Here is an 18,430-nt window from a genome sequence, read left to right as displayed (position 1 = left end):
GGCATCTTAGCATATCATTCATCCTCAGCTTGGCTGATAGCACTGAGGCACACCTAGTTCCAGATAAGGTCAGGTATAGAAGGCTTCCTAATTCTGTGTATCTTCTAAGAGAAACGGTCTGTAGTTCCTCTGAAGTTGCTTTTGCTTTCAGGCAAGGGTGAATGCAATTCATGGTTGCAAGGATGTGAATGCAAAAAGAAGAAGAAGACGCTATTTTGTCAAGTAGTTTATGCTCTGCTTCTTGATAATATTTGTATTGCTTCATTTTCATAGAATAGTAGAGTTGGAAAGGGACCCTGAGGGTCATCTAGTTCAATCCCCTTCAATGCAGGAATCTCAGCTAAAGTATCCACAACAGACCCAATCTTAGCTTAACAGCCTCAAGTGAAGGAGAGTCCGCCACCTTGTGAGGGAGTTTGCTTTACTGTCAAACAGCTCTTACCACCAGAAAGTTCTTCCTGAGATTTAGCTGGAATCTCCTTCCTTGTAACTTGAAGCCCTTGGTTTGGGTCCTACCATCCAGAGCTGGATAAAACAAGGTTGCTCCATCTTCCATGTAATGTCCCTTTAGATATTTGAAGATGTCTATCATATCTCTTCTCAGTCTCTTCTTTACCAGGTTAAACATACCCAACTCCCTCAACTGCTTCTCATCAGGCCTGGTTTCCAGACCCTTGATCATCTTGGTCACCCTCCTCTGCACTTGTTCCAGCTTGTCAATATCTTTCCTAAATTGTGGTGTCCAGAACTGGACACAGGACTCCAGGTGTAGTCTGACTGAGGCAGGATAGAATGGTACTATGACTTCCCTTGACTGGGACGCTATACATCTGTTGATGCAGCCTAGACTAGCATTAGCTTTTCTTTTCTTTTTCCTGTTGAATCACACTGGTGACTCATGTTAAGCTTGTGGTCTACAAAGACACTTAGATCCTTTTCATTTGTACTACTGGCAAACCAGGTGTCCTCCATCTTATATTTGTGCAGCTGGTTGTTCCTGCCTAAGTGTAGAACCTGACATTTGTCCCTACTGGAATTAATTTTGTTCCTTTGGGCCCAGTTCTCCAATCTGTTAAGGCCATATTGAATCCCAGTTCTGTCTTCTGTGGCATTAGCTGCCCCTCCTAGTTTGGTGTCATCTGCAAGTAAGCATGGTGCTTTGTAGATCTGGTATGACTCTTTGCAGCAGGTAGTCCTAAATTCTGAAAAATGGCATTGAAGCTGGAAGATCTCATTGAAGAGATCTAGCTTAAGTCCTGCTGATGTGGAACTAGGGAATTCATTTGTTCTGGAAAGTTCAGGTCCACATCAGGAATATTTGTTGCATATGTGTATTCCTCACATCAGAGTTGTGCACCAGCATGGAATGTGTAGTTTTTCCTAATGCCAACAGTTACTGTGCATTTGTATTTCATTTTCCTGTATATTTTATTAAGTTTCATGTAAACAGACATAATGTTCAGCCACATTGAGCATGTAACATAGAAGTGTCTATACACTGATTAACCTTTGATGTTTATGTTTTGAAGGCTGTTACATGTAGCAAAGATTACTTGCTCTGGAGCAACTACTCCCCATTGCTTCTGAATATTAGTGCTAACACAATTCACAACCACCACTTCTACCCCTAAGCATGCAGTGGAAAATCTGTTACTCTACCACTCTGGAAATATAAGCGGGTCTGTAGCCTAAGTGATTATGCAACAGGCTTGCTGTGGTTCAGCTTATGGAAGGGGAAAGGACACCATCATGCTCCCTCACTATCACTACCTTTGCAAATTTTGTAGAATCATTGAAGAGACGGAAGGGTCTCAAAGGCTCATCTTAGTCCAACCACCTTTGCTGTCACCTTCATTCTTGACTTTGATTTTGGATTACTATATGGCCGGGTATCTGTGTGCCTGATTCTACAAACCAATTAATTCCCTGGCTCCTTTCCTTCCATGGAAATCCTAGTCATATATTTCCTCTTCTTGATACCTAGGCAGTACCCCTTTGGAATAAGTGGGGCAAAGAGAGGTTTTTCCTGACAATCTCTCCACCATGAAACGCATACAACCCAAGCCCTTCTTCCACCATTCATCTTGCTTCATCTTCCCAGGATTTTGGAGTGGAAGGTACTGACTGATTCCATCTGCCAGCTTGACTGTGCTTCAAAGGCAGCAAATCCTGGGGACTTTTAAACTTACAAACAGAAACATGCATTGGAAAAAGGCTGAAAGAAAAGAACAGCTCTCTCTAGGCAGGCTGGCTCGAGCCCCAGAGCAATCTAAAGCAAGCCCCCCAGGAGTCACTCTTCAGTGACAGCCATGCAGCTTTCTTTTTGTCAATAGAGCCTGTGCTGCTTGATGCATCCAGTTTTATTCCTTAGGTGCTCTGTGAATATGATATAGAGGAAGCAAAGGGAGGAATAAAGAAAAATGACTATATCTGGTGTTGTGAAATGGACTTCCATAAATATTTTAAAACTACATATACAACTTAGGATGACTAGAAAAAGAGGATCAGGCCTGGAACATCACCACTGACCTCATTAGATTTCCATCCCTCCGGTTCGTGAATCATATGCACCCTAGAAATTGAACAGTTAAGACCTATAGAATGATTGATCTCCTGGAAGGGAGCCATATTCTCTTTATTCATATGGAAACTTATGGAAGAAAATCAACCCCATATGCTGCTGTTTTACTATAGTGCCTCTAACTGCGTCATTTCTTATCTCAAGATTACATGTTACAGCAAATTGCACATCCCTTAACATGGTCCAAAGATGTCGTAAGTTTCTCCCAGTTGGCCCTCAAAGGCATATTGCTCAGGACCATCCGAACAGGCTTTTTTGAAAATAGAAAAGGAACCCCAGTTGATGAAAGAATGGAAGACACATGGACTTACAAGAAACATGGAAGGGTTTTGGGTTTTTTTGTAATTCCTAATGGAATGGAATAACATGATAAAAATAAATAAATTAGCTACTGCTATCTTATACCGGTCAGGTACCATACAATCAGAGGGGAAATAGGCCAATTTTTTTTCTAGGGAAAGTGTGAGCAATTAGGAACATATTAACACACATGGTGGGACTGCTCCTTTGTCCAGTCATTCTATGGGAAAGATTTAGGCAAGAAAAAAAATCAGCTGCAAGGTGAGACAGGGTCCTAAATTCAGTCTCCAGCCTTTTTTGCTCAGCGATGTCCTACCTAAATGCAGAAGGAGTTTTTGTTATACTCCAATGATAGCAGATCAGTTGTAAAACAAACAGGGACAGGAAGTCCTTCCAACAATTAAATACTTGACAGTGATTCCATTGGGAAAACTCACACATACCAGATCAGAGATGTAAGAGAATGGGGTCTGATGCTGATTTATTTGTCTCCTGGCTTCCCTTTATTTTGTACACAAAGGCTTATTACATAGATCAAAAGCCTCCAAAATAATGTATAATTTACCTACGGTTGAATACAATCTAAGGAAGCTCAAATCTGTACAAAACCACTGACATGTTTTAGTACAAATGACACCCTATTTTCCATTTAGCAAGCATCAATCTGAGGGTTGACTGCAGTCTGGAAGCTCTGATTGTTGATGTTTTTTGAAATTGTTATTGTTTAATTATATTTGCTGTCATTATCGGGCTTTGACAATATGCAGTTTCTCCCCACAACCCCTGAATATTCCAGGATAATAACTGACTGTGACATCAGCACCAGCTACAACCTTCCATCACTTGCTGATATGGTAACTGGTATTAAACAAGAGAGCTTGCCAGTCCCCTTTAAAAGCCCAGAAGCAGTGAGCAGGGATGATGATTGCAACTCCCATTCTATTCCCCCCCCCCCCGGCACTTTCATTCAGCCTCTTCTCCAGCCAGATATGGGGCAAAACTAAAACCGTGCTTGCTACTGCAGGCAGAAGTGTAGTCAAATGTTGGATGGGTGGGTTTTGGTGGTCCAGTGGGTATATATTCTGTCATAAAGCAAACTACATATCACAGGTTCCATATTTTTGTAACATGTCCATCCAAAATCTTAGCCAGCCACCCATACTGCTTAACATCTTGGAGTCTAATCTGTCCCCTGTTCTTCTTTTGGTAGTTTGGAGTATAACCTGTTTATACTTCTGTATATATGGTGAAGCAACATTAACCCTGTTTACATACTACAGTTGTGTACACTGTACACCTATTGAATGGGATGGGGGAGGGAGAGAGGAGATTTCACTCTGCTCTCCCTTCCTTATTCAGATTGAGCACATATCTCATGAAAGCATCTTTACACCTAGAAACTGTACACACAAGCTGTGGAGATGTGATGGGGAGCCCTGTTTTTGCAGGGTTCTCAATCTGTGAAGAGCTTGTGCAGATGCCTTTTATATCCATATATGCTATTTTACCAGATGCTGAACTGACAAAAGGAGGGAAGTTTCTATCCTTGCTCTATGCATGCTCTGTACATGACTGCAAGATGTGCAGAGGGCTAATGTTGCTTTGCCCCGTCAAAAGAATAGTGTGACTAGGCCCTTAACTGCTAGGAGAGGGGCAGGGGATAGGATAGACTCCCAAACATTGTGTATAAGAGAGGGGCAGAAGCCAGTGGGTGTGGGACTCCTCTATGCCTGTTCAGTGGACATGATCTCAACATACATTGAGTTTCTCTGGAGTGGCAGCCAGTCCTGTGAATGCATCCTCAGACTTCTGTGTTTGCAGCTCACCAGCTTCCCAGAAAACCCTTGGCTTGAGCCAAGAGGTAGTGAGCCATGATCTTCTTGGTACACACTGGAGGTGTGTTGGATCAATGACAAGACCAGGCAGCACACTAAAAAGATCAGCCTTGGCCTGGGGGGGGGGGAATAATGGACTCATGAGTCCCGTCTCATGAACTCACTCCTGTCCTCTTCTCAACCTTGTCTCATGAGATGTTCTGGACTCAAGGGGAAAAGACATTGTTTGCTGCGACACTCCAGTGTGTTGTGAGTGTCTGCCAGGTTAGGTGCCAGGATGTTACAGCACAGCATTCGGGAAACACCACTCTTGTGTCTTTTTTATTTTTTTAAAAATCCACACTGTAGCATCCAGGAGTCTTTGAGTCCTTTCACACCCACCCAAACGCTTCTCTAACATCATACGTGTGCTTTCAGCATGGCTCTCTTGGGATGTGCCTGGTTTGTTTTCCAGTAGTTAAATCATCCATGACTCAATTCAGCTCTTCAGGAGCTGTGGGATTGGAGAGGTGGTGGAGAAGAGGACTATGCACACAATACACAGTTTTATGCACCAATAAGCCACAGGCATGAGTCTCTGGAATGAAAAAGGCCAGCAGTTTTGTGGGGGGGGGGATGTTCACAAGAGCTTTCCAAGCTTGCAGAACACAAAGGAAAGATCTGAAGTATCATATGATCATTGTCAGTAGAGCACTGCAGGCTACCAGGCAGTACTGGCACCAATGGGAATTTGTTCACTAAGCCTCCTAGCTGCTTGAGGAGGGTTCGTTCTGATTGTGCTGGAGAGCAATGTGATAAGCACACTGCAGTCCAATGAAGATCCCTTTTCCAGCTGTGCCTGTAATTAAATAAGCAGAAACTTGCTATGTAGCTGCATGCTACGTATTAATTGAGCAGCTACAACACTGGATGTTGTACATATGTTTGCTTGTTAATAAATTATCTGTTCTAATTTACTACATAGAATCTGGACCTTCCTGTTGACGACAGCACATGATACAAGCAGTGGAATACGTTGTGTGAAGGTACTGTGGAATATTTGAGGCCTCTGCATCCCTTATCTCTGTCACATGAGGCAGCTGAGGTCTGGAAGAGAGAGAGGGTTGAGTACAACGAGAAGGGAGTGACACTGAAAGGGAAAAGGGGAGTGTTTCAAACAACAGCAGAAGCTTGAGTAAAGTGATGAGTGGAGGGACACTGAGAGCATGCTTTTAAAGAAAATAAAGCCATTTTAAGAAGGAGAAATAGCAGAAATGGGAACAACAAAGAAGCTAAAATTACTTACTTACTTACTGTACCTCAAACATTGTTTAAAACTGCCACTTTCCTCCCTCAGTGTTACCCTATGCTTGCTCTACTCAACCCTCTGCTGGGTTTCTGGTTTGTTTTTTTAAAACAACACCACCAACATCACTTCCCTCCTCTCAGTGTCCCATCATCTTTGTTTTATTCCAACCTCTCCAGTTGTTTAAAATGACTTTCCCTTTCTCTGTATTCTTCCCTCCCTACTTTACTCAAACTTCTGCCAGTGTTTAAAACCACCACTTTCCACTCTCAGGGTTCGTTGCTACTCATCAATAGCAAGGATCCATTCTGCGTATCTTTGCTTCCTTGGTAGATAGGGAAAGAGTAGGAAGAGAAAAAGAGAAGCTAGAATCTGAATCATAAATCCTGCTTGCACAGACTGTATCTGTGACCTATATTCCTGCCAGAGGCAGAAGAGTCTTTTACACTTCTTTATGGTATCATCTGAAACTGTTCCCAGACATGACAAATCACAAACTTGGTAAGATAACTTTAACATTTCATTCACATTTAAAACATATGGCTTGGTTGGAATATTTTGCGAATGAAGTGTTATTTGCGTCACACCAGATTGTAAGCACGATACTTTGTTTGTGTGTGAAAGCCACTGCCTTTAGGTTGATACGGTGTATCATGTGCTGTGATTTGAGGGATGGTGTTTCATACTGCATATACTGGCTAAAGAGGGATTCTGCTGCTACCTCAGTAAGGTGCAATCAGAGTTTGTCTGCTAGATGAAGTTTGCCCTATCTAGGCTCAAAGCTCAGAAGAAGCAGAATGTAGCAACAGCACTTCAGGTGGAGCAGAATCGCATCAGAGAGAGCAAGGCGGTGGGTATCAGGACCTTGGATAGCACACTGAAGAAGGTGCTGGCTGGAGAATTCTCCCAAAAGCAGAGCTATTGATTCAGCAGAGTGATGAGGCCTACTGAAGGCTGACTGGTCTGCGCTTGCTGTTAGCTTCACTCCTTATGAAGAACTGCCTCTGTTTGTAAAAAGCATTTCACTCCTACAACGTGGGTCTGGTGGGGACTGTTTTGGAAATGCAACTTCTGATTCCAAGGAGTGCAGAAAGGCCACATACCCTAGCCCAGAGGGTCCTGGAATGGGAGGTGATGGTTTCCTGAGCATTGCCTCATCCGTATTCCTGTCTTCTTTTGAAGTTGAAGAGTAGCCATGACATCACAAGTAGAAACTATTGATCACCCTTTCCACAAATGATGTGGGGAGTGAATGGAAGGATCATGTTCAGGGTTTTAAAACTCCTAGTCACTTGAGAGACACGTGTGTGTGTGTGTGTGTGTGTGTGTGTGTGACAAATGACCAACAAGATCAATAAATAATTTCAATAGTTGTTATCTTGTGAACCACCCTAAGATCTTTGGATGAAGTGTACATAAACTTAATAAATAATCATCATCAAGATAAAAATCTGTCCCATGTTGGTCAATGAACACCCAAGCCCACCTTCCGTCCCCTGAGCCCTTTATCCTCATGGGCTTATGCCCGCTTGACTTTGTGTAGGAGGATGCAACCCTATCTACAAACGATGCAGCATTTTCTCAAGTATCTCTTCACAGCCACAAGGTCCTACAAATGTTTGCTTTAAATTGGGGATAAGTCCTGAAGTTGGAAGACCCAAGGGGCCAGTTTCTATTCTCCAAATACCAAATTCCACATGCAGGTGCATGGAATGGATACAACACTGGCCCAGCAATCTTATGCTATGGGAGCGAACCCTGTTGAATTCAGTAGCGCTTCCTTCCTAATGACATACATTTAGGACTGCACTACACATGTAGGGTTTCCTGCTTCAAGGCAAGCTCATAATTGCTATTTCACAAATGAAGTTTGTGTGTACACACATGCCTGTTCTCTGGCAGTAACAAGGGAAAAGACATTCCAACAGGGATAGCAGTCAACTGAAGGCAGTGCTCAACATGCGAATACACTCCTCAGTTATCAATATTTTACTAAAGGGATGTCCTTTGACATTTGTCAAGAAAGCGACATGTCTTGTTCACTAGCCTGAGAAGTGTTGATAAAAGGATAGTTGAGAGTAGGAAGCCTCAAGAAATTAAAGTGGTACATTGCTGTAACTCTGTCCTTACCTTACCTCAAGCAACACAGGGCAAGTTAAGGACAGGAAAGCAATGGGAATGACTGCATTACCATGCTTGTTGTGGTTTGAAGACAAACTCATAATGTCACTGTAACACAGTTTGATGAAATTTAATTTCCTTGGTATTATTACCATTATATTTTTATGCAGCAGTAAAAAGGTTGATCCTTTTTCTTTCTTTGCCTGAAGACACATGGGCACTTGAGCTTCTCCCCTTTAAAAGAAGGTTAGAACATTTGGGACTTCTAAGTTTGGAGGGGAAGGGTCAGAAAGGGAGGATATTGTGGAGATATCCAAAATTATATGTGGATGATTTGGCCAATGAATTTGTTTGTTAGGCCTATCCAAACAAACAAATAGCAAAAGCACACCAACCCCAGGACAGTGTTTTCCTATTAATTTCTGCATAGGGTTGTTTTTATATCTGCAACCCATCCCTGTGGTAGAACTTTTCAAGCAAAGGCATACCTTATGTATAGCTGTTGGAGGGCTGCAGCTTTGTGTGTGCTTTTCCTATGGTCCTCCTGGCAGATCCTTTGCTATCATTACTCATGTTGACACATTCTGCAAAGTAACTGAGGCAACTTTTGGGAAACAAGGGTTTCTAATTTCACTTTCAAATTCTGAAGGGACAAAAAAGAGAATCTGCACACACACACACACACACACACACAGAGAGAGCGAGAGAGAGAGAGAGAGCGCACAAATAAAACAGATCATTTAAACTGAAATTTCATTGTGGACTGCCTCTGCTTTCTCTGTCATACAAGGGAGAGAGAGTACAAAAACCCTTAGGTCTGGTTAGTAAAGGAGCCAGCATTTCTATACCTTAAACCTCCAGAGGTCTAAAAATTCCTGCGTTCAGATCCAATTTCAGAAGTGTAGTACAATAAAACACTGTGTTTTGTTTAAAACATGGCAATTTGAACTTTCAGGCTTGCCTTTCAAGCAGGATTTTGTAGTAGTGCTGAAAAGAGACAGCAAAAGGTTTTAATAATAATAATAATAATAAAGTTGTATTTCCCCATTTGCCTCTGGCATGCTTGGAAGTGGGTCTGCTTGCTTCAGAAACACCATAACATTAGTGCAGTCTCCTCCGAGCTGGTGCCCTCTGGGTGCTTTGGACTACAATTCCCATCAGTCCCAGCCAGCTGATGGGAGTTGTAGTCAAAAACATTTGCAGAGCACCAGGGTGCAATAGTTGCATTGGTGAGTTAGATGGGCCCTGGCTCTTTTTTCTTTTCTTTTTTTAAACAAACCTTCAAAATGACTGAGACAGGATGCTGGTGTTTACAATAAAACAGGTTTATGGACCTTGTCATTTGACATCTCACATAGGGATGACGGCAATACTGAACTGCAAAATAAGCTGCAAAGAGAAAGTCGTCATGTACCGTTCGGAGGTCACTCTGATGGATAATGACACTTTAAAACATGTTTTGCACTTTGGACTATAATTTTTTCTAAAAATGGGACAGCATCAAATACATTTTTGGGCTAATGAAAAACAGAATTGTAAATATATTAGCAAACAGGCCATCTGAATAGGCCCTGCTGGTGGTCTCTGTGGAGTCATATAACTGGGGCTGCTTGCACTTGGATAACCTCCTGGTAGCAAGAGAAAATGTTTATGAATCTAGAATGGCTCACAAACGTTAGAACAAATGATTACTTTATCCTGAAAAACTGAACTGCAAGTGACTTCTCCTGGCAGTTTGTCATTGCTTCGTCTCCCACTTTAAAGCATTTGGTCACCCCGCCAATGAGCAAAGATAACGTGGCTGAATGCTGACACTGAGTTGCAAGCAGACCTTTGCAAGATGGCAGAGTGAACAGCTCACAGACAGAAGGCAGCCTATCAATGGATCTTACTGCCAAGGAAGGAGGAATGGCAAACAAATGGGAAGAACCAATAGCTGGCTTCCGAATCCTCTGCCCAAGCCTTGATGCCTCTGCTTCTACAAAACGTCTATAGTAGGTTGAGAGAGATGTTCCAGGTGCAGCCTATTAAAGCTGATCCATGTTTGTTACTTTGAGAGCTCCTCACTCTGTTAGTTTAAGCATCGTAGTATGTGAGTGTTTTGCAATCCTCAACATGTTTACCCCAAATCACCCTGCAAGGGAGGGAAAACTTGTCACTCCAACCCGGACAACATGGAGAACTGTATGACTCAGATCACACAGGATCTTATTCCCATAGTAGGAAGCTAAAATCAAGGTCTTGACCCTGAATGGTCTTCCACCTTGCTTCTCTGACATGGCTTTTAGATTTTCTCTTTATCTCCGTGTTCAGGAGATGGGAGATTCTGAGCTTTCCTTACATGTGTCAGGCAGCATACTGTTTCAAAAGAGGCAAAACCAGTAACCCTGAACTGGACATTGTACTCCCTGCAGTTTAATGCACCACCAGCCAGACATTCTAAATTATCCCTGATGCTCTCATTCCAAACCCCATGGCAAGCAGTTCCACGTCTATAAATAGTCATACTACAAATAACAGTTAGCATCGGACTATTAACATATGCCAAGGCCTGCAAAGTTATCGGAGGAAGAATACAACAGAGAGGCCAGGCACCAATGCATGATTACTTTCATTTAACAGACTTCTTGTTCTGTTCTTCCCAAGGCCTGATTTATGCATGACACAGGGCAATGCCAAAATGCTTACCCATGTAAATGTTTCACACATGCCTTGACACATTTAAATGCATCTGCAATATGCACCATTTGTTTGCATGAAGTGCTAATAGCATGACATAAGCAGGCCCATCTGGGTACCCATCACTAGCAGGATAATACTGCATGGCAATGGGCTGCCATTTGTGATGGCGAACTCCCTTGTGATATAGGCAGAAGTTAAGGAGTCCAGTGTGGTTGCATATGAACTGCAATAAGATACCGTTTGGCAAACGGTTGTCTTTATTCACACTGAAAGAAATGTTAAAGTAATGAGAGAAAATATTTATGGACCCGTAGAGAGAGAAAGAGAGAAACATGTAAATGTATCCAGAATATGGCCCATTCCACTTCCTAGAGGCAAAGCACCATGGAGAGAAGAGAATTATGGGATCTCTTTATAGGAATCCACTGAACATACATCTTTGAATGTGGAAATGGATCATATAGTGAGTTGGGAACAGTCTTGGTCATAAAAACATGCCTAACTCAAGTCCAACTAGTTTCACAGTAGGCCGATTGAAAACACAACTAAATCCAGATACAACTCAACCTGCAGGAAGCGTAGAAATAAGGCATGCCCTCCTGAATGACACTTATATAAGTACCATGCTGTTTGCCTGTGTCCATGTGTGTTCAGAAAGGCGATTGAGGGTGGAATTCAGTGTAGCACGGGGGGAGGGGATAAGGTCCGCTCGTGTAACAGGACTTCCACCTCTCCTCCTCCCACACCCCACACCACCTAAGCCTATTCTGAGGCTTCCCCCAACCCTCCAGAGCAGATTTAGGGAATGCAGGGGATGATGAAGTCCTATCGCATGAGCAGACCTCATTCCACACGCATATCAACTATAGCTGAATACCACCTGGAGTGTATGTGTGAGAGAGAAGCAGGATTGGGGAGGGGGGAGAATCTGGGCTTTATTTCTTCAAAATGGGCCTCTGAAGCCCAAAAGGACTTCTGCAGAAGGAGAGAACCTGATGCAAATATCATTGCATATTGCCTGTCTCTGCATCTCCATTGTCTTAGGATTGATGTGCATGTTTGTGGACCACTGGCAAAGGAAGAGGAGTACGGGGGGAGCGCACCACCCCTGGCAGCACAATCCCAGTGGGGTGCCATTGTGGCTGCACCCCCCGCCCACGCTGGGTGCCACAGCCCCGCAGGTGGCGTGCCACACTCCCAGGACACATGCTAGCCCCACCCCTGCCTGCTCTCCACCCCTCGGTGCCGGAGCCTGAAGCTCTGCCACTGTTGTGGACATCACTTAATATCTCATCATTTGCACTTGGAGGCAATGTCAGGTGATATGGAAGCAGATGATATGTGATGGCTCTTTTTTTTACAAATGCCATCACTTCTTAATACAATCCGGATGTGCATGTGCTAACTCATCCTTGCTTTCCCTGCCTCATAGATTTGCTTTCTGACTTCCATGACGTGCAGGCTGCTCAGTATGTTCAGAAGCAGAAACTTAAGCCTGCCAAGTTGCTTCTCTACTACTACCTAATATAGCTACACCTTTTTTTAGGGGGGGGGGGATTTTGAGCTGCTTTGCTATCCTCTTCCTGTCCCTGCCATGCATGCATTGCACACTTTATGGATCATCACTGGTCATTTAATGACTTACTTTCCTCGTAGTGGGTGGTGGTCATCTGTAGCCACTGGTAAAAGCAAACATTATCCCACCCCATCCCTTCCCCCTTCACATCACGGCTAGAAACGACAGACGATCACCTCTCTATGCAATCAGAGCCTCCATATGGTATGTTTTAAAGTGGCTACTTCATGACTGGCTGTCATCGGATTCCACTTGCAGTCACTGGGAGACTTTCTTTCAAGAAGAGCACAAAAACTATCACAAGACCTGTCCTGTTTTCAGGCAAGCAACAGAAATCTGTAGGCACGGGTTTAAGTCCTGGCTAATGTGCCTGTGATGCTTGCCTGTGCAGAGGGGCCATCTTTGTACAATACGAGGCTTCCCCTCCCCTTCTTAGGCACGATTCTGCTTCTTATTAGCGCAAACTGGCAATGAAGGAGATGGGGATGGTGTGTTGTGAGTTACTGGGGCGAGGGAAGGGAGAGCTGGTGCTAGTTCCTTCTTTAATGAAAACCAGCTTTTCCAGAAACAGAAAAGACCTTGATAAACCTCCTGGCTTCCTGCTAGGGGGTTTATTCACCCTTCCTCTTGGATCAAGCACCAGTTTTGGCTGGGATCTTGTTTTAAGACTTTCCACCTTAGGTAATTTATTTCGTTCACCACGGAGAATAACTTTAGGGCAAACAAAAGGATTTGTGCTTTACTGGTTGATCCAGTATGGACCACACATATATTTGGATGCTGTTATTGAACATAACATATACCCTCCACCCAATAACCAAGCACCATAGGATTTATCAGCAGTTGTGTAATGACCAGTGATGCATAGAAGGGCATCTCAAGGACAATAAGAAGCATAGCCATGGTCCCTTGGCTGCACGCTAATATTTGTAATTATTGTAGGAAATTATTTACATAGTATCTACAGTTATCTGCAGTGCAAGAAGTGGAGCATTACTACACTGCTCAAGCAGCAGGTAGGGGGAAATCAGTCTGGCTATTAAAAGCAATGGGCTGGCACAATCATACTAGGTTAGGTTGTAAGCCAAATCCGGTCACACTGTTCTGTAACTCTGCCGTGTCAGTATAGGAATAGCTCCTGAGCATGAAATTCTAATTCTTAAAATTATTATTGTGGACATTTTAAACAGGGCCAAAGTAGTCATGGCAAGCGAGCACAGAGAACAGCAACTATGTGTCTAGTTCCCCTCTCCCCTTCTTTTCTATAACACACCCTGGTCAGCAAACTTTTTCAGCAGGGGGCCTGTCCATCACACCTTGTGGGGGGGGGGCAGGATATATATATATTTTTGGGGGGGGGCAATGAACGAATTCCTATGCACCACAAATAACCCAGAGATGCATTTTAAATAAAAGGACACATTCTACTCATGTAAAAACACGCTGATTCCCGGACCGTCCATGGGCCGGATTGAGAAGGCGATTGGGCTGCATCTGGCCCATGGGCCTTAGTTTGCCTACCCCTGATCTAATAGATAAGACCCCATACTGCAATATCAGGACAGCCTGTGTATTTTGACCCAAGCCTCCCTCACATGGTTGGCAGTCTAAGATGGGAATGGAGTAGATGCAGAAGACACAGAAAGCCATGACATCATGACATGAAGTAAGCTCTGTGATGATCTTGACTTGTATTGACCTAATGGCCAGGCATCCATTTTTACCAGTCCCTGACTCTCCCAATGACAACACTTTAGTGCCAGTGGAATATTGGTTCTAGTCTTCCTCTCTGCAAATTTGTGATCTTCTGGAGAAACACACACTGAAACTTTCTGGGTGTTTCCCATTATTATTTTTTATTAATGTGTTCCCAGGGTGAAATTACCCAGCCATGGGGTATGAGTAATTCCTGGCCAGGCTGACCCAGAGATGATAATTTGGCCTTCTTCCTGATACCTTCTTTAGTATGGAGATTAGGAAACCATATTAGTATAGGCATTCCTGATTGGCTTTTTACAAGCCCCGCCTTTGAGAGATTGGTTGGTCTGTGTCACAGGGAATGGGTAATGCCCTCTTCTCCATCCTGAATATTCTGAGGTTTAAAAAGAGTCAGGATAGTTCCCCATCTCTCTTTTGGCTTCCTAGTTTCTGTGTCAAACATACTGGGCTGGTGCTTCTTCGGAGCCCAGGGAACATGTGCCTGTTGCCATTTCAAAATGGCCTGAAACAAAGACTCTCAGAAGGTGTATGTAAGTTTTGGCCTCTGTTTGATATTCCCATATCTAGGCTAGGAAGGCATCACATAAGCATTTTTGTATTTAGTTAGCATAGAAGCATAGAATTGTAGAGTTGGATATATTTAAGTTACTTTATCTGCTTCTTTTCCATAGTAAGCTACCTTTCTTTTTAATAAGAGTTTGGTCTAAGAAAGGATTCTGTTTTCAGCTGTGTTTAATGAAAATGTCTACCTGGATTGTTAGGCTATGTACTTTACTGGAGAGGGTTTCATGCCCAGATTAGCAAAGTGAGCTTGGCTTGGGCATACAAGTGGCTCCCAGGTCTTAAAGCAGGTCTTCCCCCAGAGCTTATGTTTACTTTCAAGTTAGCATGAACTATGTTGTTGGAGGTAGTAATGAAATATCTGCCCATGTTGCTAAATACCCATGTTGCTAAATTACACTGACGTATGGCATGGACGCAGTGTTTTCCTCCTTCACAAATTCTAGCACATAGGTTAACTGCAGTTACAAAAGGGTAGAAAACCTTGATAAGTTCTACATTACGGAGTAGGAAGGGGTAACTATATACTTGGCATATGTTCCTGGTGACAGCCAACCACCCCACTATAATCTGTTATATAGTTTGGTCCACAGTGGAAAAAAAGCCCATTAAGACCATGGCATTGAAGTTTCCAGCGTGGAGCAGGGGGTTAAATGTTAGCAACTGTATTAGCAACTTAAAGTTTCACTGCAAACAGCCCTAGGTGTTATATATAAAAGCCTTAAATGTAAATAAAATAGAAAGATGAGGTAATGCTGGCCTTTTAATTTCTTAGGCCAAGTAAAGTTGGCAAAAAAGGACATAAGTAATGGAGAAATGTCTGGGTGGGAAACTGATGTGTTTTCTGTCACCCATCTCTTTCTAGTATTGGTACCACCATGATACAAAGTACTTCAAGTCTTGTTTTGGGAGGCTGGAATAAGCCTATGGGGGCTTTCGGTGCATTTTGGGTGACTAGAAGGGATTCTCTTTTCTGCTGGGAAACGTTGTGTGAAAGAGAAAAAGGGCAAAGTGAATCAACTCGTAAGGCAGGAACATACATTGGAGAGAGGGAGAGAGAGAGAGATGGCAAATTCAAGATGAGAAAAGAACTTTGAGAAAATGAGGCTGCAAATGGGGAGAGGGAGAGGAAAGATGGATAATGGCTCGAGTGTATCTTGCCCAGCTGGAATGGTCTGAAGGGCTATCTGTCTTGCCTTTTTATTGTTTACTGCAGTGGAAAATCAGGGTTAATAGTACAAACAGGAATAGTACAAAGAGGAACAGCACGTTCCATGAGGAAATCTAGAGATGGTTATCCAAACCTGACAACTGCCTAAGAGGCATCGCAGGGGAGGAAGCCCTCAGCGCTGCTGCCGTGGGCAGTTCAGGTAGACACACACAATTGCCTCTTGCAGAATGGATGGCAGAGGAGAGAGATGCCCAGTGGGAAGCAAAGCGGGGTGGTCTGTTTGGCTAGGGAGCCCTGAACTACAACTTGGGGCTATTTTGCAGTGACCTGGTGGAGTCTTTCTGAGCTTTTCTTTTCCTACCTCGTACTCTTTTCCATTCTAAACTGTGAGCTCCCTGTGGGCACAACAAATGTGTTACTATGTGTTTGCATAGCTTCTCATATTATGGTGACCTAATCTCCACTGGGGCGTCTAGGCATGACTATAATAATAAAGGATAATAAAGGAAGAATGCCACAATAGAAAAAGGAAAGGAAGGAGGGCAGGGTAAAACAAGTAGTGGGGTTGGGGGCTGCAGAAAAGTAAGTAAGAAAGATTTCATGGGAATATTTGACTTTGAATGTATGCAAACCAAATGCAGACTCTCAAGGATACAAGCCTTTTAGGAATAGTGCTTGTGCATATGACAAAGAGGTTTGCAGCTTGTAAAATTCTACTTTCCTCTCCAACTGTTAAATCTGTCAAGTTTCACACGCGCAAAATTTGAAAGCATTTCTACACAATTGTACAGGTTTGTCATGAGTCCCTTTCAGTCCCTGCAGCAGCAGCAGCAGCCTGCACCTTTGTTGTCCAAAGTACTGCCTCCCCCTTTCCTTCCCCAAACCTTCACATTTTCAGTGGCTGACCTGCCAACACACTGAGCCAAGGAATTTGGTTGATGATGGACCAGTTCTGTCTAAGTGGTTTGCATCTCTGTTGTTGTACGGTGCCATAGTTATTGCTTCCTCCCATCCATTGCTGTCCATCAGCCAAAATGTTACATTCTACTATGATCTTCGGCCATATCCTCACTTCCAGTAACTGCAGCCTTGGCATGACCTAAGGAAATAGAATTGTGAGGTCAATCGAGCTTCACAGTTCAGGAACAGTATGACCCAGAAAGACCTTTGCTAGCAGACAAGAGCACAACGATAATGGTCATTGTGTTCTACCACTAGCTGAATCCTACCACCTTGGCTTCATCTCAAAATAACAATGTGGTGCACATCATCCAGTGGCAGTTGTGAAGTCGCTGCACATCTGCCCCATGTAAAAAAAATCAGCATGGAAATATGCTAAATGTTAAAGGGCTAGAAGTGTTAATGGAGAAACCGCTATTGTGACAGCAGCTCCTGTATGCCGAATCTTTTCATGGCCACACTGTGACTTACAGTGAAATATCTTCTGATTAGTTCTTAGAGCATCAGGAGAGAGAGAGAGAGAGAGAGAGAGAGAGAGAGAGAGAGAGAGGGAGAGAGATATGAGTGGTTGAGGAAGCGGTGGCAGCTAGTAGCATGCCCCTATCATCAATTTCAGAAGTCTGGAGAGTCTAATTCCAGTGACTTTGGGTCTCAGCTGCAAAGTCTCTTGTTCAAAACTGGCTCCTGTTGTGAACTTAAGGACAAATGAAAAGCCCTACCAGATCAGGCCACATGCCCATCTAGTCCAGCATCGTGTTTTTAGCGATGTCAATAAGATGCCTCTGGGAATCCCGCAAGAAGGATTCGAGTTCAATAGCGCTCACCACTTCTTAGCAGGGATACCATTCAAGAATGGCAAGTGAGACCACTGACCCCTCCTACCTGTCTTTCAAACCTCATAACTATTTCTCAAAAGTGTTACACGGCATAAAAAGTGACTGCCACGAGTATTGCTAAAACGTGCTCCCCCCCCTTTTTTGGCGGCAATTCCATACCTGTCTATATAAGTATTACTGTGGATCTGCAGAGTGTTCTTACTACACTAGTCCTCAATGTGAGGGTCACATAGCTTGTAGTCTCAAACTTCTTTAACCACCTGTGCATTTACTGATAATTTTCTGCTGTAAACAGTGGCTAACATGTTGCTTGCATTTAACCTCCCACCCCACCAATGGAATTTTTCCTTGCACAGTGTCCCTCGTACGATTGCATTAATGATATCTAGTCACCATTTGTGCCTTGTCTAGAGGAATAATACTCAGATCACCATATCCCCCCACTTTCTTATCCTACTGTTCCTTGCCTGTAGGCACATCTGGTCTAGTGTTCCTTGCTTCCTCCTGAGAAGGCCTGTTTGTGGCACATGATAATCTGGATGAGTAACGTTAAATTGTAAGAGAAGAGAAAGTGTGGCGTGGGCATGCCTGGGCAGAGCAGGATTGTTTTTATTTCATGTAACAAAATGTATATAACGCATGATTACAGTATATGGAAACCTCTGAGTAGTTTACAAACTAATTGTGGACATCTCTGTCTGGCCTCATAATACTCCGAGAACGTTGTTTAACCTCTTCCCCTCCCAATTTTGCTGGCAAATCAGAAAGCTTGTGCATTCCTTACCTTAGAGTCAGAATGTGTG

At 43.3% G+C, this 18,430-nt stretch overlaps 2 long non-coding RNA genes across 2 annotated transcripts in view; both read left to right on the top strand.

Moving 5' to 3' along the window:
• LOC309331052 overlaps nucleotides 1-18,430 on the top strand; it is a 218,359-nt gene that overhangs the window by 50,273 nt on the left and 149,656 nt on the right. The gene's annotated exons all lie outside the window — the stretch shown is intronic.
• The window catches only part of LOC309331033, a 31,264-nt gene continuing 18,512 nt past the window's right edge, over nucleotides 5,679-18,430 (top strand). Inside the window, exon 1 of the long non-coding RNA XR_014151688.1 lies at nucleotides 5,679-5,741. This is a non-coding gene — a long non-coding RNA (uncharacterized lncRNA). The remainder of the gene's footprint in view (nucleotides 5,742-18,430) is intronic.

The sequence above is a fragment of the Podarcis erhardii genome, assembly GCF_964252035.2.
Source record: "Podarcis erhardii genome assembly, chromosome: 1".
Taxonomy (NCBI): domain Eukaryota; kingdom Metazoa; phylum Chordata; class Lepidosauria; order Squamata; family Lacertidae; genus Podarcis; species Podarcis erhardii.
Note: the sequence above shows the minus strand (reverse complement) of the source record. Positions and strands in the feature narration are given on the sequence as shown.